Below are 26,148 nucleotides of genomic sequence, written 5' to 3'. Positions count from 1 at the left end.
ACCACATCACTTAGGGTTCGTCCTGCACAGGGAGGGGTGCAGGTGGTGCCAACAGAGGGTGGCACCTGGGCAGCTTCCTATTCCAGCATTTTCCTCCTGGTAAAGAGCTCCAGCCCCTGGCCCAGGAGAGGCCCAGAGGTGCCTGGGGTGCTGAAGATGGCCTGGAGAAGCTGGGGGTCCAGCTAGCTGGAGTAAACAAGCCTCTAACCCTGTTCCTCCTTGCTGTCACCATCTCTGGGTGGAGCTGGGAGCCCCACTTAGTGGGTCAAAGCCTGCCCTCCCTTCCTGTCCTTCACAGAGGAGCTGCTGCTCGACAGCCCTTTTGGCTCCCCACTCTCTGCAGGATCAAGGTCAAACTCTGGCCCAGCCTTTGAGGCCCTCAGGGGCTGCCTCAGCATCTGCCTCCAGCTGTGGCTGAATGAATTTTCCTCCCCAACTGGACATCCCACTGGGTGAGTCCTGCCAAGTTGTGCGGAGACCCCAGGAAGACCTTAGTCTTCCACTCCTCTGTGTAAGGATCCAGCCTCCTCCTCCAGGCAGTCCCCTGGCCTGCCTCCTCTAGTGTCAGGGAAGAGCTGCTCCTCCCGTTTCCTACTGCCTTCACCCATCAAGGGCCCCCTCCAAGCGTGCTCTGCACTGGAGACTCTGTGACATCCAAGCCCAAGGCTGTGCTTACCCAGCTTCTCAAACGCAGATTCACTTTTGGATGCCAATGCCTAGCACGGTACGGGAGCCTGGTAAATGTTTAGCACACTCTGGCTGACAGAGCGAACAGATCACTCAGAAACATGCAAGTACCTATCCGAGACAGTTTGATAGAGTGGGGAAAATACAAATAAAATGTCAAATGAGACTGGGCGGAATCCCAGCTCTGTACCAATAGCTCTGTGACCCTGGGTATGCTTCTTAACCTCTCTGTGCTCTGAGTTTCCTTATCTGTACAACAGGATAACCTCAGCTTCACTGGGTTGCTGAGTCCCTTGAGATCATTAGTTTGTGACCCCTGCCCTGTCCCAGGCCTCTGGTTTGACTTCCCAATTAATAACTGCTCAGAGAAGGGCAGCAGCTGCTTCAAGGTCACACAGAAGGTGTGTGAGCAGGGCTGAGGCTTGACCAAAGTCCTGCCCAGAGAGCCTGCCAGGGCAGTAGCCCCGCTCTGGTGACCCAGAGAGTGTCCCACCTGTGGCAGGAATGATCAGGGGGCTGTAAACTATTTCCAGCTCCAGGCTGGGGTCAGGGTTGCAGAGGCTGGGGGGGTGGAGGGGCCTGGGCTGCAGGCAACAAATTCCAGGCAAGGAGAGTGGGGTGTGCATTCTCAGCTGGCGCTGAAGACTGACAGGCATGCCACATGGGGACCCTGGAATGCCAGCTCTGCATGGCCCTGGCCAGGCCCGCTGTGAGCTGGGCTTGGCATTCAAGGTCTCTGCAGCCAGCCCCGAACCCGTCTTGCACCACGTAACCCTGGAAGTCTGCTGACTGACAGCGGATGGGTATGCATGGTGGCAGCATGAAGCCACAAACCAGGGGCTGAAGGGGCCGGCCAGGGAGTGTGGCCGTCACCCCGGGTCCCTGCCCACAGAGGTGTGATCGACAACTGTTTGCGATTACCTCACATGAAACTCAAATCCAGCCCAACCCCCATCCTGCTGTCTCCCTACGTCCTTTCTTAAATGACACCGACCATGTCACCACCCTCCTCCATGTGTCCACAGCACTCGCGTCAGCTCTGTCACCGTCCTCCAGCTGCTCGCCCACCATCAAGCTGTATGCTGTGGAGCGCTAGCCATGTTCTAGGCAGTGTCGCAAGGATTCACATGGCTTAGTTCCCTGGATTCCTCACAACGCAGTGAGGTAAGTCCTATTCTTATCCCTACGTTAACACTGAGGAAATGAGCACAGAGAGGTTAAGCCACTAATCTGGCATCACAGAGGAGCGGCAGAGCTAGGTCCAAAGCCGAGGCCCAGAGTTCATACCCTTGATCGTGTCAGTGCCCTCTGCCTTCATCCACCACGGGTGTTCAGAGCACCTTTTACAGAGTGCTGGCCACGTGGGACCAGCTGTCATGCCCCCGGCCAGAAACCCTTTCTCTGTGTCCACCCTTTGTAGGCTGTATGGCCCAGACCAGCCGGGACCCTCTCACCTCTCTGCCTGATGTGGGACTCGCTCGAGCTCCGGAGCCACATCTATCTGGCTCCAGTCTGCCTGGCTGTGGGGACTGGGCCAAGTCACCCGCAGGGAGGAAGAGGGGTGGGGCTTTGTCTACTCTAGCTGGCCAGACCTCCAGTTCCACCAGAGGCTGGAGCTCTTGACCAGGGGGAAAAGCCAGTCTTCCAAAATACCGAAAGAGCCCAGCGACCTCCCTCTGTCGCCACTGTCTGCACCTCTGCCTGTTGTGGACCTGACCTGGGTCCAGGCACTAGCCTCTGTTCCCCGTTTAGCAAATGGGAACAGGACCTCTACAGGGCTTGCTCAGTGGCCTGCCGGAGTGTGCAAGGGCTTTGCACACGATAGAGAAGTCTATAGTGCACGAGGTCACGGTGACTCCTGGAGGGATCCCAGGGCAAAGGTTGGGAGATAGAGGCCGGGCTCAGAGAAGGCCCCGTGGCGTCTGACCTACAGGAGTGAGTTTGCCAAGCAGAGACGGGTGTGCAAAAGACGACCAGGCAGAAGATTCGCAAATAAAACACAGAGCAGCCGTCTCACCGCCCCCTGCCGTGGTGGGTTTGGCAAAGCACAGAAGAACTAGGCTGCCAGAGGTCAGGGAATCCTTGAACAGCACTGCCTGTCAGAGGGGCTGTAATCCCACCCTAACCAAAGCCACCGTCACGGGCTGCGGGGACGACGTGGATGCCGGCACTGCTCTGAAGAGCTCGACATCTCTCCCCTTGGCAGACGAGCCTCCCACAGGTGACAGGGGACATGCCCGAGGTCTCTACTGGTGGAGCCAGCATCCAAACTCAGTTCCTGGCGCTTAATCCCATGACCACTACCCCTATTACGGGCAGGGCTGGCCTCACGGGCAACTGCACAAGGCCCCACACTTAGAAGGACTCACTCTTGGTTTCATGTGCTGCCGCCATCGTCTTGAAATCCATAATCATTTGTGAACAATGAGCCCCTCGTTTTTGTTTCTCACTAGGCAAACATGCAGCCAGTCCCGATTCTAGTAAATTCTGACGGACGCTTACTGGGGGAGGAGGGAAGGGCCAGTGAACGAACTTTCACTTCTCTGGGACATTGCAAGAGCCAGGCTCTACACTTGGTCCGCCCTGTCCCTCCACGGCAACCCGGCAGATCTTTCCCCACCTTCTGGCTGTCTCCTGGAGGTCCTTCCCAGATTTCCTCCCCACACAGGGGCTAACCTCCCGCACCAGGCAGAACCTGCAACTCCCTGTGCCCTGGGAGCTTTGACAGATGAGAAGCTACCGATCCCTGAATAGCTACTTCTCCTTGGAACACATCCCTCCTTGTGTGTGCACGTGAAGGCATCCCTGAGCGTGTGTGGGCATGTGTGTGCTGTGAGAGCTTGTGCCTTTCTGCTGGGGAGTCCATGCGGTTTGTGAACGTGTGTCTGCGAACACGTATGTGCATGCAAGTCTATCTGTGTGCGTGCATGTATGTTTGGAGCACGCATGAGTGATGTCTGTGTACACATGCATGCGAGGGAGTGCTCCTCCTACCTTGCTGCGTGCATCTGTGCGCGTGACCATTCATGTACGGGTGTGCATGCACAGCTGTATCCCCTGAGCATGCATGGACAGGTTTGTAAGCATGTATGCACCTCTGTGCACGAGTGTGTGTGCACTTGCATTCATGGTTATGGGTATGACTGTGGGTGGGGAGAATCTTCTGGGACTTCTGTGTGTATCAATATTTCTGCATGAGAACATGAAGCCCACGTGTAACTATAATGCCACTCAAATCATCCTCCTCCTCGTGAAAATCTTGGCTCTCTCAGAGATACCTGGCCCACCACCTCCAAGAAGCCTTCCTGGATGCCAGACTCCCTATGCTCACTCTATCGTTAACCCCCATCCCACATCCTGGCACCTTTCCCACCCTCATGCCCCACCCCCCCCCACCCTGGCCAACTGCAATCCTGACAACTTCCCTGCCTTGGGGTCTTATATTTTCACTCCTTGTCTGTGCCCGTTGCTCTGGCCCTACTTGAGGCATCTGACCTCTTGGTGTGGCTTGGGAGAGTCCCACTAGTCCCCCTGCTTCCAGCAGGGTCTTTCCAATGGCCTCTCCAATGCAGCCACCTTCATTAGGTACCTACCTGACTCAGAACCCTCCATGGCTCCCCACTGCCCTGGGGATCTAGTTCTCCAGCCTGGCATTTGTGGCCCTTTATAATCTTCCCATCCCCTTGCCAACCTCATCCCCCATCCTGCCAGGCTCTCCTACCTATCCCCTGTTCCTGTCTCCCCACAACGCTCCTCACTGTTGAGTTACCTCCCCCAGAACGCCCCCCTCTAACCTCTGAACATTGTCTGCTCCACTGGTACGGGGTCGCACGACATCTGCAGTGATCTCCCTGCTTCTCCGCCGGAGCGCAGAATGAGACGAGCCCCTTTCCCCTGTATCCTGGGGCCTGACATCACGCCTGGCATATATTAAGTGCTTAATACAAGCTAGGGAAACTGAATTAGGGAAGCCAAGAGAGGGAGAACCCTACGCAGCCAACATGCCCCTCCTCTAGAAGGGGCCATAGGTGCCACTTTGGTGACCCCAGAGGCCAGGCCTGGTCCATGTCACATCACATCCACAAATGAGTCACGACCCCAGACATCTGTAGCCACACTTACCTTGTAAAAGTCCCCTCCCTTTGCCTCGAGTTGGGTTAGGACTTAGCACTTCTGAAGACCCCGGGATTGCTTCAGTTCCTGCCCCCCAAGAAGAGGCTAGCAGAGGTGGGCAAGGCCAGGGACAGACTGGTCCAAGGATTAGGGGCCATATAGAGCCAAAGGTGAACCCCACGGGAGGCTCAGCCAGACATGGGACCTTGGGCAAGTTACTTTCCAACCCACAAGCCTCAGTTTTCTTGTCTATATAATGGAGAGGATACCAGGCACCCGCCTCACAGGTTGGTGTGCAGATGAAAGGAATTAATAGCTACACGGCACTTAGCATGGTGCCTGGCACACAGTGAAATGCTCAGCATGTCAGCAGACCCAGCATTATTATTCTCACGTATAGATGAGAGGGCCGAGGCCGCCAGTAGCGGAAGCACGGGCCTGCTTAAGGCTACGGGGGACTTGGCGAAAGAATACATCCAAATCTCAAAGTCCCAGCCCAGGGCGCAACCCCCCTCCGCTGTCTGGCTCTGTCTAAGAGGAGGAGGCCAGGGAAGAAGCGAAAACTAGGAGGTGAGCCCCATCCCCTTGTGCCTCAGTGGTGACAGCCTGGCCGCCCGCTCCCCAGGACCCACACCGGCTGGTGTGAGCCGCAGCAGGGGCCAGCCCGGCCCGCTCACCTGCGAAGGCTTCTGCGGATGGCCAGGACTCGAGGCTGCTGAGAGCGTCAGGGGAAGGAGGTCGAGGAGGGAAGACGGCTGTGGCTCCCGCGGTCCGACGTGGCCGGGCACAGCGCTGCAAGTCCTGCGGGACAGACCAGGGGGGCACAGTGAGCTTCAAGCTAACCTTCCCGGCAGCTCCCACCAGCTTCACTGACCGGCAGGCTCTGCCCGCCTGGGCTCCTCCGGCTGACCTGGCGCACCGAAGCGGAGCCATTCCAGAAGCTGGGCGCTGCCCGCCCCCTCCCCGGCAAGGGCCTGTCTCCCGGACTTCGTGCTAGAGGCCTGGCCCCAGCCCTGGCGTGGGGGGCTGCCCCTCTGCGGCCCCACGCCACAGCACCAGCACCCCAGCACACACAAACCACTGTGCTGCAGCCGGCCGGGACCCCGGGACCCCGGGACCCCGGGACCCCAGCCTTGGGATAAATTTGGTGCTCCACTCAGAGCCCTTTCTTCCACTCCTCTCTCTGTCTTCCAAAGCCCTGCTGGCCTTGGAGACTCTGCTCAAGTGAAGTGAGCCCTTTCCTTACAAATTCTGTGTAATTTTCTGAGCCCTTTCCACAGAGCCCTCCCTGACCTGCCCCTTCTTTCTTTGTTCATCACCCAGGGGCTTGGGGTCTGGCTGACCGGGTCTTCTCCGGCTTTCTGGAGGCCCGTTTCCTCCCTGGGCAGAGCTCCCGGACATCAGGAATGAGATCTAGTTTATCCTCTGAGGCTCGCAAGGCCAGCGACCGCTGGAGGGATGGACGGACAGACGAGTGAGTGACGGACGGACAGTGCGGTGAAGGTGTTCGGTGAACAAGAGGAACAAAACTGGCCAACCGACATGTGTCTTGAAATCAGGAAGCCCGTTGAGCTCTCCAAGGGCCTCCTGATGCCCTCCCCCCCTGTTAGATTCTAGAATACAAGGCTCAGGTTGGTAAGAGGCAAGAGACTTGGTGATGGTGATACCCTTCTCTGCTGATTCACGAATGTGGAAACCGAGGCCCTGATGGGGAAAGGGTTTCCTCCCAGGGTCCCACAGCAAGAGAGAGCCAAAGCCAGAAGCAGACCCCAGTCTCTCTGGGGACTGCCTTGCCCACTGCCCAGAGCTGTCACGGATGGAGACCGCCATGGCAATCCCTTCCAGCTGCAGGCACCCAGCTTCCCTGAGTGTTGGGGGACCAGGCAGGCCATCTGATCGGATGGCCCTACGTCCCCCAGCCTGGAGGCCTATGGCTCAAGGTGGGCCCGGAGGGGACATTATAGAAAGCCTCAGGCTCAGTGACCTTCAACCAGGGGGAGACTTTTCCAAAAGCCCCACTGAGATCTCACTCCCCTCCACAAAGCCTTTGCAGGCTTCCCAAACACTCCTGATGGAACATGCACTGGCGACCAGCTTGGAAAATAGTTTGGAGGTATCTCCCACCCTGTGGCTTATCAGCAACCCAGCCACTCCATTTCTTCACCTTTTTTTTTTTTAAGTTTATTTATTTATTTTGAGAGAGACAGACACAGGGCGAGTAGGGGAGGGGCAGAGAGGGAGGAAGACAGAAAATCCCATGCAGGCTCTGCACTGTCAGCGCGGAGCCCGGCATGGGGCTCAAACCCACGAAACCGTGAGCCAAAACCCATGACATGAGCCGAAACTGAGAGTCGGACACTTAACCCACCGAGCCGCCCAGGCACCCCTCCATTTCTACATACGCGTGTGCATGTGGGCACCCGAAGACGTGTACTAGAATGTTCAGAGCAGTGCGATTCATCATGGCCAAAAAAGCCCCAAAGCTTTCCAAATGGCCATCAACCACAGAAGAGAGAAACTGGCACATCCATACAATGGAATGGACACCACACAGCAATGAGAACAAATGATCTGCAACCGTGTCCGATAATACAGAGAAATCTTACAAACGTAACAACCAAAAGAAGCCAGACACACTAGAGAACACCCTTCAGGGGTGCATTTATAGAAAGGTCAAGAGCAGGCAAATCTACTCTGTGCTTGTGGTGGACTAAATATGGGAGCACATTCTTTTACAGAGCAACTCCTAGCAAGAGGGGAGAGTCTATTCTCTACCCCCTGAATGTGGACTGCACTTGAGACTGGTTTTGGCCAACAGGATTCAGTGAAAGGAACATTTTAGGACTTATGGAGGCCAGGCTTTAAGGGGCGCGCAGTTTATGGCCTTGGCCCTGTCGGAGGCCGGTCTCCCGTACGGAGGCCGCCCAGCCAGCAGCCAGCGCCTACGGCCAGATGTGACTGAGCTCATCACCAACCTTCCATTCCAGTCCAGCCGGCCCTTCAGGTGACTGGAGTCACGCGAGCCCAAGGGACTCCTCAGAGGGACTGCCCAGGCAAACCACAGAATTATGAGACATAATCGATGGTGGTCGTGTATTTTAAGCCACTATGTTTTGGGGTGGTTTGTTGGGCAGCAATAGGGAACAGATAGCATGCTGTTGGAAATCAGGAGTCATTACCCTGGAGGGGAAGCAGTGAGTGGGAGGAGGCACACAGGGGATTTTAGGGGGTCTGGAATGTTCTGTTTTTTGATTTGTGTGGTGGTTGCATGACCGTGTTCGTTTCGTGACGGTTGGTCAAGTTACACTTAGGATGTGCACACTCTTCTGCATGGATGAAGCTGAAAACACACAAACCTTGTGGGGTCCTCCACCTGGGCAGACCAGATCCAGCCCAGCCCTGGTCCTCCCACCTCACCAGCCCAGCCCCTGCCCTACTCATCTGATGTTTCCCCCCACACACTCACCGGGCCACCTCATACCTCTGCACCCGGGATGCCTTTCCTCCTCCCTCCATGATTCAAGCCTGAGGGCAGGTGGCACCTTCTCCTGGAAGCCTTCCCTGACTGCCCCAGGCTTTGCCCAGCTATCCAGATTCACACAGCTCTCTCTCTGGGGCTGAGTCTTCCTGAGCATGGAGAAGTCTTTGGCTCTGTCTCCCCAGCTCTCAGAGCTCTGCAAGCAGGAGCCCTGTCAGGGTTAGGTGACGAGACCTCCCCCACCCCAGAGTGACGTCGCGAAGACCAGAGCCGATTTCAGGGGGTGACGGGGCCCTGGGGGAGTGCTGATCGCAAGATGGGTTGTATGCCCGCATCTCCCGGGACCCAGGCTTCTCCCACATAGATTGAGGGTGAGGCTGAATTTGGGGGTACAGAGAGGGTCTACAGAATGGAGGAGAGCTCGGGGGGGGGTGCCCCATTATGCAGTCGACGGTAACACCTGTGAAATGCGTACCGCTCGTTCCCTCTTAATTGTCGAGTAAAATAAAAGAGCAAGCCTGGCGTGCAGTCGGGGGCTCATCTCTGCGGAAACAATGCAAACGGCCAGGCAAAGCAGAGGAAGTGCTGAAACGCCAGACAGATGGGGCATCGGCTCTACTTGAAACCCTTGGAGGTATTGACCTGTCTCTCTCAGAGCCTGGTGAGGAGGAACCCCCACTTGGTCCTGGCTCCCGGCCCTTGGGTGACTGGGGTCTCAGATGACCCCCAGCACCAGGGCCTCGATCCTCGATGCCCCTCTCTGGGCCCCCCGCGCCATCTCTGCAGCTCTCTGTTCTTCATGGACATGTGACCTTGGGGGAGTCCTCAGTTCCCTCACTGGCATCCAGAGGTCTGGCTGAGTCGACGATCTCTGATGAGTCACATCTTTGTCTCCACAGCAGGACTGGCCCCTGACAGGCCAAGACGATTGGGAGGCCCAGGTCTCTTTCTGCCTCCCTCCGGGCCCCCACTGTGCCAGTGATGGTGTCTGCCCAGCCCTCCCCACCCCCACGCCCGGGCTACCCTGGACGTTTTCTCTGATACCCAGAGTGCTTTGCTACAACAGGAAGCTCCTTGTCCAGCAGAGAGGCGTAGATAAGCCAGGGGATGGCCTGAATGGGAGAGGGCAGGACACCAGGGCCTAGGAGAGGGAATCTGTCCTGCGGCAGAGGTTAACTACACACACACACACACACACACACACACACACACACACACACACACACGGGGACAGCTAAGTGGGCCCAGCCTAATAGCAGAAGGGATTCTGGACTGCAGCACACTTTCCACAGGTGGGTGTGCGATCTCACAGAGTGGTGCGTGCACTGTCCCCAGAGGGGTGCCAACAGAGGGAGTGGCCACGTGGTGCTGTAGGTGCTGTGAGCTTCGGAACTAGAGCTGGACTCTCTCTTTCCCAAACTCCTCTGATGATAAGGATCACCTGGGCTGCTTGGTAAGCCCACAGCTTCCCAGGCCTCTCTCCCTGGAGAATGGACGTCTGTGGCTCTGGAATGGAGCCCAGAAATTTAAATTTTTAACAAGTCCTCCCAGGTGATCCTTTGCATCTGGAAAGTTTTGGGGAGCACTGGCAGATGACCTTCCTGGTCCCCTTGGGCCCCGAGATTAGTGACTCTGAGCTCCCCACTCCAGTGCCACCCCCACCCCATCTGGAAGCCACGGCTGGCAGCAGCCGAACTGCATCATTAAAATAAAAATGATTTAAAAGCTTTAGAAGGGGGCAAAGATGTCAGGGGGAGGGGGGATTCTGAGCCCACAGTGGTCCTAGCTGAAACTCCTTTCTAGCCCCCCTGGGCCCCCCAGAGTCATCCAGAAAAGCTCAGCATTGGGGTGAGGGGGGGCAGCGAGCTGACAGCTGTTCGGCTGCTGCTTGGTGAGACCCGGAAAAGCAATTATCTTGCTCTTAGCAGAGAGGCGCTGGCTTTTACCCGCCCCCTCCCTCCTCCCTCCCTCCCACCTTCACACACACACACACACACACACACACACACACACAGACACACACACGCACACACACGCGCACACACCCAGGCCACCGATGCCGCTGGTGGCTCTGAACCTGCCTCCCCCCACCCCCAGGCTCCAGATTCCTCTGACTCGCTCAACCTCCATCCTCAGAGCCCGTTTCCAACACTTAAATCATTTAGCCCGCTAAACCGGAGACGGCAAAATGGGTGCTATTTCTTAAAAACATACAGAGAGCGTATTAAATTATTGATAGCCATTAAACAGGGGGAAAAAATTAAACAGCTCTCAGCTCTTATCAATCATTCATGCAGTTTCCACTGGGGTGTTTTCTGGAGAGTGATCACACGGCCAACCCAGGGAGTCGGCTCCTGCCAGCAAGGAAGGCGCTGGGCTGCATGGAGGCGGGGAGGGGTCCGCAGCAGCCCCCAGCAATTATGGGGGCCCAGGCTGCGTGCAGGGGGGGGAGCGGGGCGGGCCTGGCACAGGGAGGTCAGCCTCTCTGCTGGCAAACTGCCTCTTCCTCTCTCTACCACATCATTAACAAAGGGACACTCCAACACAGCCTTTGGGAACCCCTTCATTAAATCCAGCCCGCTTTTCCTGAGTGCCTACTATATGTCAGGCACCACGGAGCAGCAGTAAGCTCGACGCACCCACACCGGTAAATGTGGGGGCCCTCTGCAGGGAAAGGGGGGGTCACACTACATCGTGCTAGGGGCCGTGATGGAGGTCCAGAGGGTGGCTCACAGGAACAGGGGACAGCTTCGGCTGGGGGGGGGGGTGGTGGCGATTTTCAGGGAAGGCTTGGCCAAAGAAGTAATTCTTGGGTAAATTCTCGTCCAGAGGACGAGTCTGGGAGGAGCATTCCAGGAAAGCACGAGCAAAGGCACTGCAGCCTAGCTGGGCCTGTGTCTGAGCACTGATCCTGTCAACAGCTCTGCATGTCTCAATGGCAGTTACCGGCCATGTGGGGTTAGGGGCTTGGCTGTCACTGCAGCCTCTCCTCCAGGCACTGTTCAAACCCAGGCTAGGCCCCCCATAGCGTGGACAGGCAGGAGGTTAGGGTTCACCCCAGCTACCCAGGGCAATGGCACCTCCACCCCCGTACGCAGATCCATTTCCTGCCTCTGACTCAGGACACCTAAGCCAGTGTGACGCAGGCCATGGAGGCCACAGAGCCGGGACACTGCTGGTCTCCCGGCCACAGACGGGTCTGGCAGAGCTACTACCCTTTGGAGATGAGCTCCCTGCAGCCGCTGAGCTGTGCCAAGGACCCAGGCACCAGGCCTCGGGGAGCCGGCAGATACCCGATACTGCCCCACCTCTCCTCTTGGGAACCATCTACAACCGGGGGCCATTTGAGGCTCTGAGGCCAGGCTGGGCTACTGGCGGCCTCGGGGAACAAAGAGACAAGGCCCCTGCTGGCCCGGCACACCAGGAGAGCCGCATTCTTGAATGCCTGACAGAAGCTCTCACTTCTCAGGAGCCGGGAAGAGGTCCTGCCAAGTGTTGATAGCACCCTCGCCAGAGAAAGCTGCTGTCACAGGGAAACATTCTGGGGAGAGCGCTGTTTACCACCAACGCCTGGGACTGTCAAGAAATAATCAGAAGAAATTAAACTTGCGAAGTTGAAGATAGAAAGGAAGCCTCCTCCCCAAGCCCCCGGACGTTTCAACCTGCAGGATCAGGCTGCTCTCTTTTGCCTGATTTGGAGAAACACCCTTAAATCAGCAGGGGGTGGGTGGGTGGCTGGGACATGTGTGCAGCCAGCCGGGACTAGGAGAGGGGGACGGCACTGACCCTCCCGTCTCTGGGCCTCCGTTTGCTCCTCTGCAAAGCAACAGATACGCATTCATACTGCAAAGCAACCTCAAGGTCACGTCAACACCCCCGCCTTGCTCACCTGAAGACTTGGGGTGGCGGGGCCGGGTGGGTCTAAAAAAGTCATCGGCCATCTCCCTGTCTCTACGTTGACCCTCTCGGCAACCCCACCCCCCCGGATCACTACCCGTAACTCCTTCCCTCTAGCCCACCTCCCCCCAGGTGCAGGGACCTATGCAGGGCTTGGGCGTGACCTGGCACAGACCAGGGTGCCAAGAAAGGTTTGCCGACCGGCAGAATCAAGACACGAACGGGTAAATGACCCCCAAAACCCAAATCAAACGCACCTCTCCCTGCTCAGGTACTAGTCCTGACTTCTCATTGCCAGGTCCTCCCAAGTCCTCGAAGCCCTTTACCTGTGAGTTGAGTCCTTGCTTCTAGACATCTTTCACACCCTCCACACTCCAGCCACATCACAACTACTCAACCTGCCTGAACAACTTCCCTTGGACTTTCATGCCCCAGGGCCTTTGCATGTATTATAGCTTTCTCCACCTAGCCAAGTCCTGCTCTGGGTCAAGCTCTATTTCCTCCCCCTGGTAACCGTTGCAACCCCTTTCCACATTACACTAAACTGGATTCCGTTCACACCTCTCTGAGCCAGACGGGGGGGCACCGTGAACACTTGGCAAATGGGGTTAGAGAGGGGCCTCTAACTTTACTGCATACAAACCAACCACTCCAGCCCTTGGCCTACCACCCATAATCAGTTCTTCCTAACGGCTAACCTGCATCACTCCTGCTTTAATTTTAAAAGCCATTCCCTGGATAGTGGGTGAGATGTCCTCAGCCAAGTGTAAATGAGACCGTATTCTTGGAGCTCCCAGAGCCGATGGAAGGGGCAGGCTTGGGAATTTCCAGGCAATGGCCAGCAGAAATTGGCCACAAATGAATCATTAACTCTCGAGTCGAGAGCTCCGAGTGCCTGGTGCCAAAGTCTCGGGCTCTGGCCTTGTGTGGGCCACTTGGCCTCGCCTGGCTCAGGCCTGAGGGGGGCCCCGCCCCTCGCTGGCCATCTGCTTCACCCCACAGCCACTGGTCACTGAGAGCCGAGGCCATCTGGGCCAGAGCAGTCCAGATGTCTTATGGGAGAGGGCATGCCTTTCCCTAGGAATGACTCCAAACCTTTTCCCACACACTTCTCTCTCTCTGGAACGCCACCCCTTCCAGAGAGCTAAATCCCCCCTGTCCTTCAAGGTCTGGCCCCAGCCTGGCCTGCCTCCCCTCTTCCCTGCCCATCTGGACCCGTCTTGGCCCCCACAATCTCTGAGCCTTTAGAGCCCTGGCCTGGCCACCAGGGGCTCATTTCTGCGGCAGAGCCCTTGCCAGGATGGGGACTCTGTACCTCTTCTGGACCCCAGAAGCTGGCATGGGGCAGGGCACAGATCAGGGAGCCCACGCGTGCTAGGGGTTGCATGTGGGCTCAGTCTGCAGCCAGCAGAAGAAAGTGCCTGGGTTGCTGGAGGGATCTGTGGTCCCACCTACCTCAAGCGAGGCATCGAGTCCTCCTCTGGGCCTCCTTTTCAGGGCCTCGGGCCAGCAGAGGTGTGGTCAAAACAAGAGTAGAGGCGTCGGCTGGCCTCCCACTGGGGAGCCAGGTGGCTGTGCTGGGGGGGGGGGGGGGGCGGCCCCTGACTCCCAGGAGGCAGGAGAGGCCAGCCTGCAGGCCAGGGTGTGATTCTGCTTCACCTCCTCTAAGCTGCCCTGTTCTCGAAGGGCCTGGACTCTTGGGTGAGAACTGACGGATGCGAAGTCTGGAAACATAGATGCTATTGTCATGTGATGTCAACAGGTCAATCACTATGCGTTCACCTGTGTTTCCAAACTCAGCGTCCACGTACGTGGCAATCGGGCTGGCAAAAACACTAACAAACACCGCGGACTCGAGCGGCTGTTGTGTGTCAAGCTTGGCGGGCCATCCCAGCCCTCCACAACCCACATTTCTCCCGGATGCTCCCAGCACACTACGGGACCCACCATTACTACGCCTGCTTCAAAGAGGAGGAACGCAGGGTTCCCGGAGACTCAGACGAAGGTGAAGTGCGTGCCGACATCCCACGGCTACCGCGTGGCAGCTGGGGAGTCACACGGAGGCGCGTGGCCCAGGCCCCCGCATACTACCCGCCCCTGCGTGCCCAGAGCCCCTCATCTTGCGTGCTCAGAGCCGGAACAAGTGTCACGGGCACCCCTACTCCTCGGGGCCCACTTCTTACCTGATCCTCCCCAAAGCCCCATGAGATGGCCAGGGAGGCTCACTATTACCACTTCACAGACTGGGAAACTGAGGCTTGAGGGGGGGAGGGCTCGGACTTGGCCGGCAGCTTTATACTCCCCTAACCCTCACGCTGACCCCACGAAGTGGCTGCTGCTGAAGCCGCTTTCCAGATGGGGAGGATGCAGAGGACGGGCTAGGCAACGCTGGCTCGCTCCCGTGCACTGGCGACAGAGGCTGGGTGTGTGTCCTGATCTGCCGTGACACGGGGCTGTTCCCAAGGCCTGGCACAGTGTAAGTGTAAGCCTGTGAACACGGTGGGGAGAGGAGATTCAGGTGCACCACATGGGGGCCCAGGGCCTGGTGCTGTGTGCTGCCCCTCCCCACCCCCAGCTTCCCCCTGTGGGAATGGAGAATGGGCCAGAGGGCCTCTGAGCGTGTGCCCACCTCCCCACTTCCCCACGGGACTCTGGACCAGGGCACTCTCCGCATTCATTTACCACGGCAGAGTCTCAGGACAGGGCATCTCAGCCGGTCATGCCAGTCGCCGTGTGTGCATGCACGTGTGGGTGTGTGAGTGTGAATGGCATCAATCTGAGGGCGACAGGACAAGTGTGCAAGGGGAGCAGGTGGGCAGGCGGCCATCCGCAGGACCGTGTGAGAAGCCCCTCGCTGCCACTGTGCTCACGGAGGCAGGCCCGTCCAGAACAGGCCTGTAAATCAGGAAGCCGCCTGCCGCAAGCATTAAATCACTGTCTCTGGGACACAGCACTTAGAGGGGGAAGCGGCCAGCATCAGGCCCAGGCCCACCGTCTGGGTAGGGGGTGGAAGGGGGAGCTGGTGTTCGGCTCCCCATCCACACCCCCGGATCAGATCTCTCTCCTGCTAGCCCACTAGGCCCTGCCTCTCTCTGCTTCTACCCCCCCCCCCCACACCCCCCATTCTACCTTCCTTCCCTTGCTCTCAGCTGGAGAGACTCCTAACCTCATCCCCTAGGCTGAGGGCTGCTCTCCCAACCGCCTAGGTGTGCCGGGGGTGGGGGTGGTGGACAGTCCACGTCTGAGCAGGAACACTGGGCTGCTGGCAGCGGTCGGGGGGATCTGGACCTGGGACTCACTCCCCGCTGCCCTCCCGTGAGTCACTTCCTTCTCCTGGCCTCACATTCCCTGTCTGTAAAGTGGAGGCTGGAACGGGCCCTCGTGGGGCTGCTCGTCCTAAGGATCTGACGCCCAGGGAAAAGATCCTCCGTGGAGGCTGATTAATTATGACTATTAATAATACAACCATCTGTATCTCGTGGCAGAGCGAGGATGATTAAAACGGCCCCATGCCCCAGCGGCAGAATAAATGGGTCTCCGGGTGGGCTGGGATGTTCACACCAGGCGTCCAAGCAGATCCACGGTGGCTGTGTGTTGGAGAGGGGCTGTTTATACTCCACTGCACAGACAGATGCAGAGAGGAGACAGACAGGCAGGCAGACAGACAGACAGACGGCAGGGAGCTGGCTCATCAGCTGATGAGCAAGAGACAGTTACCTTGTGCCAAGGTTCTTGGGCAGGATTTTCTCCGCCCAGCACTGGAACAAACCAACCTTAGCCTTCCCACTTCTCCTGAACACTCACCACACCCCCAGAGTAGAGCCCAGAGGCCTCAGCTGCAGAAGTTAACAAGGGGGTGGGATGCGGACACCCTCTGTCCAAAGAAATCCCGGACGCCGTGATCTGCCAGGGCCAGGCCAGACCCCTGAGCCAGTGCTCGAGGACCAGACCCAGGGGCCACCCATTTCATGCCTCTGTGCCCTGTACGCTCAGGTCCCCCACCTGGCAGGCCCTCCCTGCCCTCCACAAGCCCTCCCCTAATAGCCTCCCTCTGACGGCAAGCCTTTCTCAACACCCCATCATGCACTGGGACTGAGGCACACTGTCCCTCCTCCCACCACCCCATGGGGCCCAGCGCACCCCGGGCCTCGATCATCCACCTAAAATGCTCTCTTGCTATACATATCCACCTCTCACTTCACATTCACCAGACCGTGAGATGCTCTTGTCGACTCACGTATACGATTCCTCAGTGCCCAGCATGGAAAGGGAGCCCCCGCACTGCCCGATGGAGCGAACACCACCAGCTGGCCCTTGAGAGTCCTCACCCCTGAGCCAGGCACTGTTAAGCTGTTAATGGTCACAACAGCCCTGTGTTGTATTTATGCCCATTTTGTAGAAGGGGAAACTGAGGTATAGAGAGGTCAAGGAACTTGCCAAAGGTCACGTGGCCAACAAGTGGTTGAAATGCAAAGCAGGCCATTTGGCTCCAGAACTCTTACCTACTAGGCTCCAAAGGCTCCAAATGAACGAAGGAAGGAAGGAAGGAAGGAAAGAAGGGAGGGAGGGAGGAAGGAGGGAGGGAAGAAGGAAGGAAGGAAGGAAGCTAGTTTGAACATCAGGATGCATAAAGTCTTTTGAGCTTTCTTTGTGTGTGGAAGACAAAATGGCCAGGAGAGGAGTGTCATGGGTCAGGCCAGGTCTCTGCATTAACTAGCTGTGTGACCTCAAGCAAGTCACTTGCCAACTCTGGGCCTCGATTTCCTCATCTGTAAAATGGGGGCATCCTACTGACCAGATAGGAAAGCAGTGGTAGAGTGAGCACACTGCGGACGACAAAGCACGATCATGATGCCTGTCTACACGGCAGCCAGCATTTCCAAGCCAGGAGCCTGCACGCCTGCTCTGGTGGGGACCCCGAGAACAACGGATGAGGGATATGAAGCCTTGGCAGCTTCGTGGGTCTGTCAAGACACTTCCTGGGCACCCGCCCCCTACGCAGCCCTGGGCTAGCCATGGAGGGGTGGGGGCCTGAGCAGCACATGGGCTCCACCAGCACAGGGCTGGGCGCTGACCCTCCTGGCCGACGGTGTGGTTCGGGGACGCCCCCTGCCTAACGGGCTGCGCAAGGAGCACCTGCTTTGTTCCAACAGGCGCTTCCGGCTCCATTGCCGGCTGACCACCATGTCCGGTGCTGGCGACGCACGGCGGACGGGGGCCAGCCGCAGGCTTGGAGGAGCTCCCGGGTGACAGGAAGGCAGGTATGTCACCGAGCTCCCTTCCCACACCGTAGCAGCCACTAGCAATCAATCCCCATACTCTCAGAGTCCAACGCGACCTCAGCGTGGCTTTTCTAAACAGCACTCCAGGCTGTCCCTCCCAGGTGGAGAGGAAAACAAAACCTGCGGGATCTGACCTCCCCGTAGGTGGAACAACTACTATTGGCTGCCAGCAGGGCCCGCCCCCTGGGGGAGGGGCTCCCGCGGCTCCTCCGTCAGGAAGGGTCCCCTGGTCAGAAGACAGCTTCCCAGAATCGCGAAGGTGAAGGAGCTGGAGAAGGCCCCAGGTTTCTCAGCCGTCGACCCACCCGGATTTTGTCAATCCCCCCTGCCGTCTAGACGGCTGTTGGTTCGATGCCATTCTGGGGATCAACTCAGTTTTTGTTAAACTACATTTGTTTAAAACAGAACAAAACAAAACAAAACTTTATAACATAACCTTCCATACAAAATCAGGAGGGGCCGGGGAGGGGGTGGCGCAGAGGGTTTTTCTCAGTCGTGACTGATGTAGCGCATGAACCCCTGACAGTCACCTTTGTGCACCTCTAAGGAGCACAAACGCACTTCGGAGATGCTCGCCTGCTCTGAGAGGAGGCAGGTAACGTGTCTCTGTTACACAGATGAGGAAAAGTGAGAGGCTCAGAGAGGTGAGCCCGCTGGCCCGAGGTCACACAGCAGTGAGTACAGAGCGAGGCCTCTGACGCGGACCTCCTGACTGAGCGCAAGGTTCTTTCCTCCCTGCCGCCACTATCCGCTCTGTGCCACTTGGAGTCACTTAGGCGGAGGGAGTCACTCTGACCCGCGGCTGGCATGGTAGCGGTTTTTACACCTGAGGTTAACAACTGTGATTTAAGAGGTTATTTGTCTTAATTTTCGGGAATCGGTTTCTCAGGGAGGAGATAACTAACACATCGGGCTTGGGAAGCTAGTCTTTTTAGAAAATATTTATAGCGTTTCGAGACAGTTTGGTGGCAAATGGATACAGCATCTGCTATTTTCCGCACGTTCACCACAGCTCCAAAACCCAGAGCCATCAAAACACACACACACACACGCACACGCACACGCACAACAACAACAACAACAACAAGCACATCAGTGTTGATAGGAAATCAAAGCCCATCCCTTCTTTGAGAAATAAGACACAAAACAAAACTGGTGTGATTTCAGAGCCCATTACTGCCTCTGGTTGGAGCCCCAAGGTGCCTCTGCTGGCAATACCTAAGGCTAATGCTCAGAAAGCCAAGGCCAGTGGGCCAGTCCCCAAGGCCACAGTGAGGTTCACTGCCTCCAGAGTTAGGTTTGGCAGGACTCCCAGGCCCAGGATTGTGGCTGTCAGAGGAAGCCCCAGCAGCAAAAGAGCCCTCCCCTGAAATTTGGATTCCGGCTATAAACTGAAGACGGACAGGGAGAAGGCAACCTCCAAAACCAAAGACATTTTACGAGCAGCAGCCGAGCCTCTAAAGTCGCTCTCCTCACGTTACCTCAGTAGTTATTCATCCCTCCGAGGTCAGCGACGTCTATCACCCCATTTTGCAGATGGCAAAACTGAGGCTTTAAAACTCCTAGTGATTTTCGTGAGGACACAACTGCTTGTATGGTAAGCTGTTCCCTCTGACCTTCTGCAGGCAGCCCAGCGTGTCCGACGAACCTCCTGGGACCATCCTTCAAGTGGCTTCTGTGCTATCCTCATTGGCTCCCCAGGTCCCTGCAAGGCATCTCCACAGCCCAGTCTTTACCTGCACCACAACCCTCAATACCAATCCTCTGTACTCAAAATGCAGCATTTCAAGCTGCAGGACCCTGAGAACCTTTCACTCCATCCTGGTGTCTCAGGTGGGAATTCCGAGGCCCAGAGAAGGGAGGGAACATATTCAGGGTCACACAGCTGGCTGATGACAAAAAAGGAGGTCAACCAGGTTTGCTGTTAAAAATCCGATATGTGTTGGGGTGCCTGGCTGGCTCAGTCAGTAGAACATGTGACTCTTAACCTCGGGGCTATGAGTTCAAGCCCCAAGTTGGGTATAGAGCTTACTTAAAAAAAACAACCCCAAACGTGTTGCTAACTCCCACTGTCCTTGGCATCCTGGTTCAGACACACGAGGACTCACTGCTACTTCACAATAAGTCAATCCACCTGAGAACAAGGCTTGGTAGGGACACCCAGGGCTTGGGTCCAGCCAATGGCAAAGGGTGCTCCAGTGTCCCCCAGCAGGGCATCTTCCGGTCCATCCAGCCCAGCCTTTTGGGCAGAGCCTTCAAGCCCCTCTGCCCCAAGGATGCAGGCACTGCCCCCTCCCCTCCCCACACCCACTTCGAAGTCAGGGAACCGGAAGGCCCTCGTCCATCATGCACCGGGACAAGACCCCAGGCCAGGCCCCGAGGGAGCGAACGCCCACACAGCCTGGCTGGAGGCTGGCAGAGAGCCCCCGGGAGGAGAGCCATGCCAGACTGGGGCCCGGCCTTTCCCATGCGGCTGCTCCCGGGGCAGCCCTCTGCACTTGAACGTTGACAGGTATTGCAAATGCCACGCATCCACAACAGCTTCCATCCCCCACATCTCTTCCTCCTCTACCCTCTGCTGGCCCCCTCTGGATCAACTGCCCTCTCCCCAGCACCCCCCTCCACCCACCATGACCACCCAGGCATCAAATCCAGACGCTCCTTAATTCAGACGCTCCCCCTCAGCCAAGCCACCTGCCACTTCCACGGTTCCCTCCCTGGGCTCCAACCTGCCCACCTCTCACCAGCTCCTTTGCCTGAACCAGGGCAACAGCCCCCCTCTGGCCTCCCACTCTCACTGCCCTCCTGCTCCTCTTTGCACCCATGGAGCAAATCTTTTCCTGTTTATAGCCCTCTCCCAGGCATCCCCAAGGCCCACACACCCTGTGCGTCTGGCCCCGGTCCACCTCAGCAAGTATACTGCCCGCTCCTGCGGCACTGCTGCCTTCTAGCCCCCGCTGGTTTTCCTGCCCCACGGCCTTTGCACCTGCTGCTCCCTCTCGCCACCTCCTCCCCTCCGGACAGTCCATTCTGCGTTATTTCAGTTTCTCAGGGGGTCCTTCCTGATAGCCCTGGTCTAAAACACACGCCCCCTCCACCACCCCAGCCACTCCACAACTACCTCCGTATTAGTCCCGCATCGTGCGGATCACGGGCTGATTACTGTTGACGCGTGTCCTTATTTGTTATTTGTCTCTTGTCCCCACCCGGAGGACATTAGTCTAGGAGGGTCAGCACCTTGCCAGGCTGGCTCCCTGCTTTACAGTCAGTGGCCAGAATAGCGCCTGGCACAAAACTGATGCCCAGTGAGTGTTTTTTCAAGGAGCAAGTGAGTGAGCATCCATGATCTCATCAGCTCCCCCGCCCCACCCCACAGCCAGGTTGGGAATTAACTCACCTCACTGATGAGGGCATAAATGAGACACCAAGACGTGCCCCGCATGCCCGGGAGCACCCAGTGGTGAAAGCGGTAGCATGTTCACTCGGGACCGGGCCTCCTGATGCCCAGACCAAGGAAGGTACAAAGATCAGACAATAAGAGCCCGTGGAAAAAAGCATGAAATCGTGTGGCTCCAATATTTCTCTTGCAACTTGAAATGTCGCCTCTCTGAAAACCACATCCTGCCCCTTGTGAGCTGGGCTTGGCCTCAGCTCCCGGCCGTGGGCAGCCTCGCTGAGATCCCCCACCCAGCTCCTTCTCTTAGCGCGTCCCGGAATCCACTGGCCCAGCCCTGAGGCTGCTGGTGGGAGAGGGGGGCAAAGAAGCCCTTGTCTCCCTGGTGGGGCAGGAGGAGGGGGGCTGAGCCAAATGCAGGTCACGCTGTGGTGCCCACAGCCTTCCCAGGGCTAAAAATAACTATGTTTACACACTTCCAGGGCTGGGATGTCTGCCTCCCTGTCAGGAGGGGTTCAAGACTTCCCCAAATCCACGTTACCCGCTGCACATCTTCCACTTGGGGCGGGCAGTACCTCCCCGGGCGAGCTGACAGCCCTTCAGGAGGGAGGTAACTGTCCCTCTTCCCGGGGGGTTAGAGTGGTGGCTAAAGCAGGAGGTACAGAGAAGGCGGCCAGAGACTTAGCCTTGTGGGTGCCTGGCCAGTTCAAGTCAGAGCTTTGGAGGGCCACGGTGCCATGCGAACCGGCTGGCTGTCCAACTCGCTGTGTGACCTGGAGCAGGCCATCTCCCCTCTCTGGTCCTCAGCCACTGTTCTGTATCGCGGCAACTGGCACTCAGTAATTGACATCTTGCTCCTCACGTCTCATTCCTAGAGTGTGGAGGGCCGACCGTGCATCCTCGGTGTGAGTGCTTGGGGGGCAGGGGGTGGACCGTAGCGAGAAAGAATACTGACCCCTGGGGCCCCACGGCTTGTCTTCACCTAAGATGACAAGGTGTACTTGCCAGAACAGCCATCACCTGGCCACCCTCCTCCTCCCTCCCTGCCCTGGTTCACCCAGATGGACTTTAACACCGAGGGGTAGGCGCCAGTCGCCTGCCCAGAGGCGGCCCCTCCCTCTGGACAAACAGGGCTTTCTCTACCTCACGGCTCCTATGAATGTGGCCGTGCCAAGGAGAAACATGCAGGCTGTCAGAGGACTGGCACACTGACTGGTCATCCTCCTTGGGCAGGCGGTGACGGGTAAGCACCAACCTCCCCTCGACCCCCGAATACCCACCAGGCTGAGGACTTCAGGCCTCTCGGGATCTAGCAGCCCCTGGCCTTTCTTCTCTGACTTGGGAGGCCTGGCTGACTTGTTGCCCCTAGACGGGAACAAAGTCCATGCCTTCTGGCCTGACTGGAAGGGTTGTGCCCCTCTGATAAATCCCGCCGGTATTCTGAGCCTTTGCAGGCTCTGTTCCCTCTGCCTCTGATGCCCTTCCCCCACTTCTTGGCCTGAGAATCTCCCGGACACTCCAGAGGGCTGATTCAGTTGCCTCCTTCTCCAGCAGAGCGAGCTTGGCACCGTGCCATCACTGTGCCCCCCTCCATTATAGTGTCAATAGCTCCCCCAGGGCAAGGGCCTGCCCTGCGCCACACGGAGCCGCACAGGAAGGACACTCTGTAACTGCTGGATTAACTCTCAAGGTATGAGCTCAGTCCTGTCTCCTCTCTCCAGCCAAGTCCACTCCTGCGATATCTCCACGTATATCTTCAAGATTCTGCAATCAGCTATCAGCTATCAGCTGTCGTCCTATGGTCTCCGGACCCCTCGGAGTCCCAGGCTCTGTGCTGCCCATCAGCCCTGCAGTGCTCCACCAGCCTATTAAATGTGAGTATGTAGACATGCTGGGGTGAGGCCGGCATCTGCACCATTAAACAAGTGCCCCGGGGTTCTGAGTGCACAGGCCCTGACGGCCAAGGGCACCCCCACACTGGCACTTGGAGTTCATTCCCCTCAGATGCTGCTACCACACCCCTGCTCCCGTGTCCAGGCCCCTGCCAGTGCTGGGTCTCGTGCCTTCTCTCCCGGATGCTGGCAGGGCTCTCAGGGGACCTGTGAGAACATTGTCCACGCTGCCACCACTGTGATTGTTCTATAAATCAGATCTGGCTATGTCATTCCTCTCCTCCGAATCTTTTCTTGTTGACCCTGCATTAAAGATAAACTCTAAGGCGTGGATGGCATTTAAGGTCCTCTGAGGACGTCATCAGGCCCCCACTGAGCTCCTTGGCTTCCACCCACCCAGGCCTGATGCCCCCCGCTACCCCTTTTCTGCTGAGCATTGACTGACTCATCTTTTGGGGTACAGCTCAGAGGTTCACTTCCTGTGGGAAGCCCTCCTTGAATGCCCTTCCCTCGCAGGCTGACCCAAGCTGTTCTACTCAGCTGGGCTATGATCACAGCCACTAGGTCCCACTGCTGTAGGAATGCTGGCCTGTCTTGTCCCCCAGTGAGGCTCAGAGCTCCCGGGGACAGGCTGGAACCTGTCACCCGCCTGTCCATCGTTGGCCCTCAAAAGCAGATGCATTCCGAGCATCACAGGGCATGGCCCACCACATCCCCAATCAAGGAGTCCCATTTTGGGGATAAGCAAAGTGATGTTCAGGTCATGCCTGCAGCAGCGGTGGGACCCATGCAGGGTAGGAAAGGCCCACATGCCTGCGCCTATGCCTCTGGGACCAGGCCCTCTAGGCAGTGCAGAGACAGCCACCTGCTCCTTGTTCTAACGCGTCCACAGCGACTGTACCTTGCAGCTTCTCAGCGCCTCGCCCAGCCCCCACTCCCACGGCAGCCTGAGCCTTCTCTGGGCGGAAGGGGACACTTCCTCCAAGCCCAAGCCACAGGGTGGGCAGGCAGGGGGGAGGGGTGTATGGAGTGAGAGTCTTCCCAGGCAAGTCACCTGCAAAATGTGGGACCAGCCACCTTCCCCGACCTAGAACAAGTACCAGCATTCGCGCCAGGAGGGTCTGTATGGGTCAGGGAGGCTCTGAGAGGCAGAGAGGGAGCCTGGGACAGAGCTGGGCCCAGATGCCACCTCTCCTTGCTCGAAGTGCAGTGCAAGCCCCCTGCCTTTTCCACACCCCAGTCTAACAAGATTGCTTCCTCTTTCCTGAGGCCCCAGGGGGCCTTGCAACCTGGCCTTCCTTTCAAAGCAAACACAGATGCAAAACAAGTGAGTAAATCCTAGAGTCTCTGCAAAGCCACGAGAGGGAGGGACACGTTAAAGGGAGACCGGGGAGGGACCCCTGTCCAGTAGGGCAAGGGCCCTGGTGCTCAGGGGACCCCCCCCCAGGAATGCTGGCTTCCCAGTCCTCTGAAAGGCGCCGGTCCCATGGCACCCGACCCACCGTGCCCAACCCCAGCCTCAGCAGCGGCTGGGCTCAAATGCCCGCTCTGCTTCCTACCAGCTGTGTGTGGACGCCCTACCTCACCTCTCCGCAGCTCCTCTGTGTGGCTCTGAGGTTACTGGAGCCAGCCGAGACAGCCGTGCAAAAGGAATGCCGATGCTGGTCAGGTGCCCGCAACGCACCGGGGTCCTGTTCTGAGATCTGCACGGGCATCGATTCACTGATGCTCACGGGATCCCTCCGGGGTACGTGGCTCTGCTACTACACCCCCAGTTTGCAGACGGAGAGACTGAGGCACGCAGTGGTTGAGTCACTTTCCTGGGGTTGCCCAGCTGGTAAGCACAGGGGCTGGGACACAGTCCCAGCCGTCTGGCTGCCGAGGGTATGCACTGACTACTGCGTGATGCTGCCTGCAAGGAGTTCCTACCTTCTCTCCCCGACCCCGGGGGCCTTGCCTCGTCTAGCTCCTTGCTCCCCCGTAAACTCCAGGGCACACGGTGCTTTTGGCCCTGTGAGTGCCCCCTCTCAAACAGGCCTTCCTCAACTGTCTACGGGGCAGGCACGGCCACAGCCGTGCAGGCACTTACTCCTTCCACTTTCCCTCGGACCCTTGACCCTTAGGTAGAAATGACCACTTGACCATTCCCCCCTCCCCAAGCCCAAGGCTTCCATCACAGCTCCTGGAGGGGCGCCTGGGGGGCTCTGTCAGTTAAGCACCCGATTTCAGCTCAGCTCATGATCTCGAGGTTCGTGAGTTCGAGCCCTGACTCTGGCTCTGCACTGGCGGTGGTGTGGAGCCCGCTTGGAATTCTCTCTCTCTCTCTCTCTCTCTCTCTCTCTCTCTCCCTGTCTCTCTCTCCCTGCCCCTCCCCCACTTGCACTCGTTCTCTTAGAATAAACAAACTTTAAAAAAAAACAAACAAACAATGCTCCTGGAGACCCCCAATGCAGGATCCCAATAAATGCTCGTGGGGTGGCTGAGTGACACATGGGCAGGTCCAAAGGCCTCTGGTTTTGCCCATTTCACGGGCTCACGTCGCCTGAGAAGCTCTTGGTAACGAGGCCCCATAGAGGGCCCCCTGGACGTCGAGGCCCCTCCTTCAGCTCTTCTCGCGCTACTAGGGGGAGGGCAGTTAACATCCAAGCAGCCCGCAGAGAGGTGCCACGAAGACCACATATGTAGTGAGCACAAAAGCCCAAAGTGACAGAAATTGATAAAAACTTCACCGCACCGCTGACACCCCATATATCAAAGGCCCCAAATCTCATTCTCTGCTTGCCTCCAATTTCTATCAGAGCCTGCCAGCTGCACATTTATTGAGAAGTTTGTGATCTGACAGGCACTGTATTACCAACATTAATGATGCATCAGTCTCTAGAATTACTGGGGAAACAGTCCAATTGATTTTATTATTATCTCGAGTTCTTCACACTCCATTCCAGGCAGCTTTGCTACCAGAGTTTTTAAGCAGAGACCAAAGGAAACAAAGGTTTCGAGGCCAACGGCTGACCTCTCGAGGCCACGGCCCAGAGAACCTGGGCTTGTTCCAGGACCACCGGGGACAGCCCTCCCACCCTCTGCCTTCTCCTCCCTCCACGGCCGCAGGACGGGCGCTGAAATACCAGGTCGTGAAGAGTGGCATGTGTGGTGTCCCCCAAAAAGAGTCAAGCCGGGGGACAGACCGAGAGCTCAGAGAAGGCCTCTCATTCATGCTGCAAAGATGGAGGTGGCTAGCGGGGGGCAGAAATCACCACCGATGTCCTGTCATCTGCCCCTTGGCTGGGGCAGGAAGCTGGCCCTGTATGGAACCCACAAGCAGATACGGGCCGGAGCTCACACCAGGGTCTGGCAGGTCTGCTGGCTATCTGGGGGCAAGTGGGAGACCCGAGATGAGGTGGACCA

The 26,148-nt window shown here is 57.6% G+C and overlaps 1 protein-coding gene across 8 annotated transcripts in view; it reads right to left on the bottom strand.

Annotated features, from left to right (window-relative positions):
• Positions 1-26,148, bottom strand: part of ZMIZ1 (zinc finger MIZ-type containing 1) — a 229,593-nt gene that overhangs the window by 177,942 nt on the left and 25,503 nt on the right. For all 8 annotated transcript variants that reach the window (XM_053206993.1, XM_053206990.1, XM_053206994.1 and 5 more), the window contains exon 2: positions 5,478-5,601. The gene's annotated coding sequence lies outside the window, so the exon portion shown is untranslated. The remainder of the gene's footprint in view (positions 1-5,477; positions 5,602-26,148) is intronic.

The sequence above is a fragment of the Acinonyx jubatus genome, chromosome D2, assembly GCF_027475565.1.
Source record: "Acinonyx jubatus isolate Ajub_Pintada_27869175 chromosome D2, VMU_Ajub_asm_v1.0, whole genome shotgun sequence".
NCBI classification, from domain to species: Eukaryota; Metazoa; Chordata; class Mammalia; order Carnivora; family Felidae; genus Acinonyx; species Acinonyx jubatus.
Note: the sequence above shows the minus strand (reverse complement) of the source record. Positions and strands in the feature narration are given on the sequence as shown.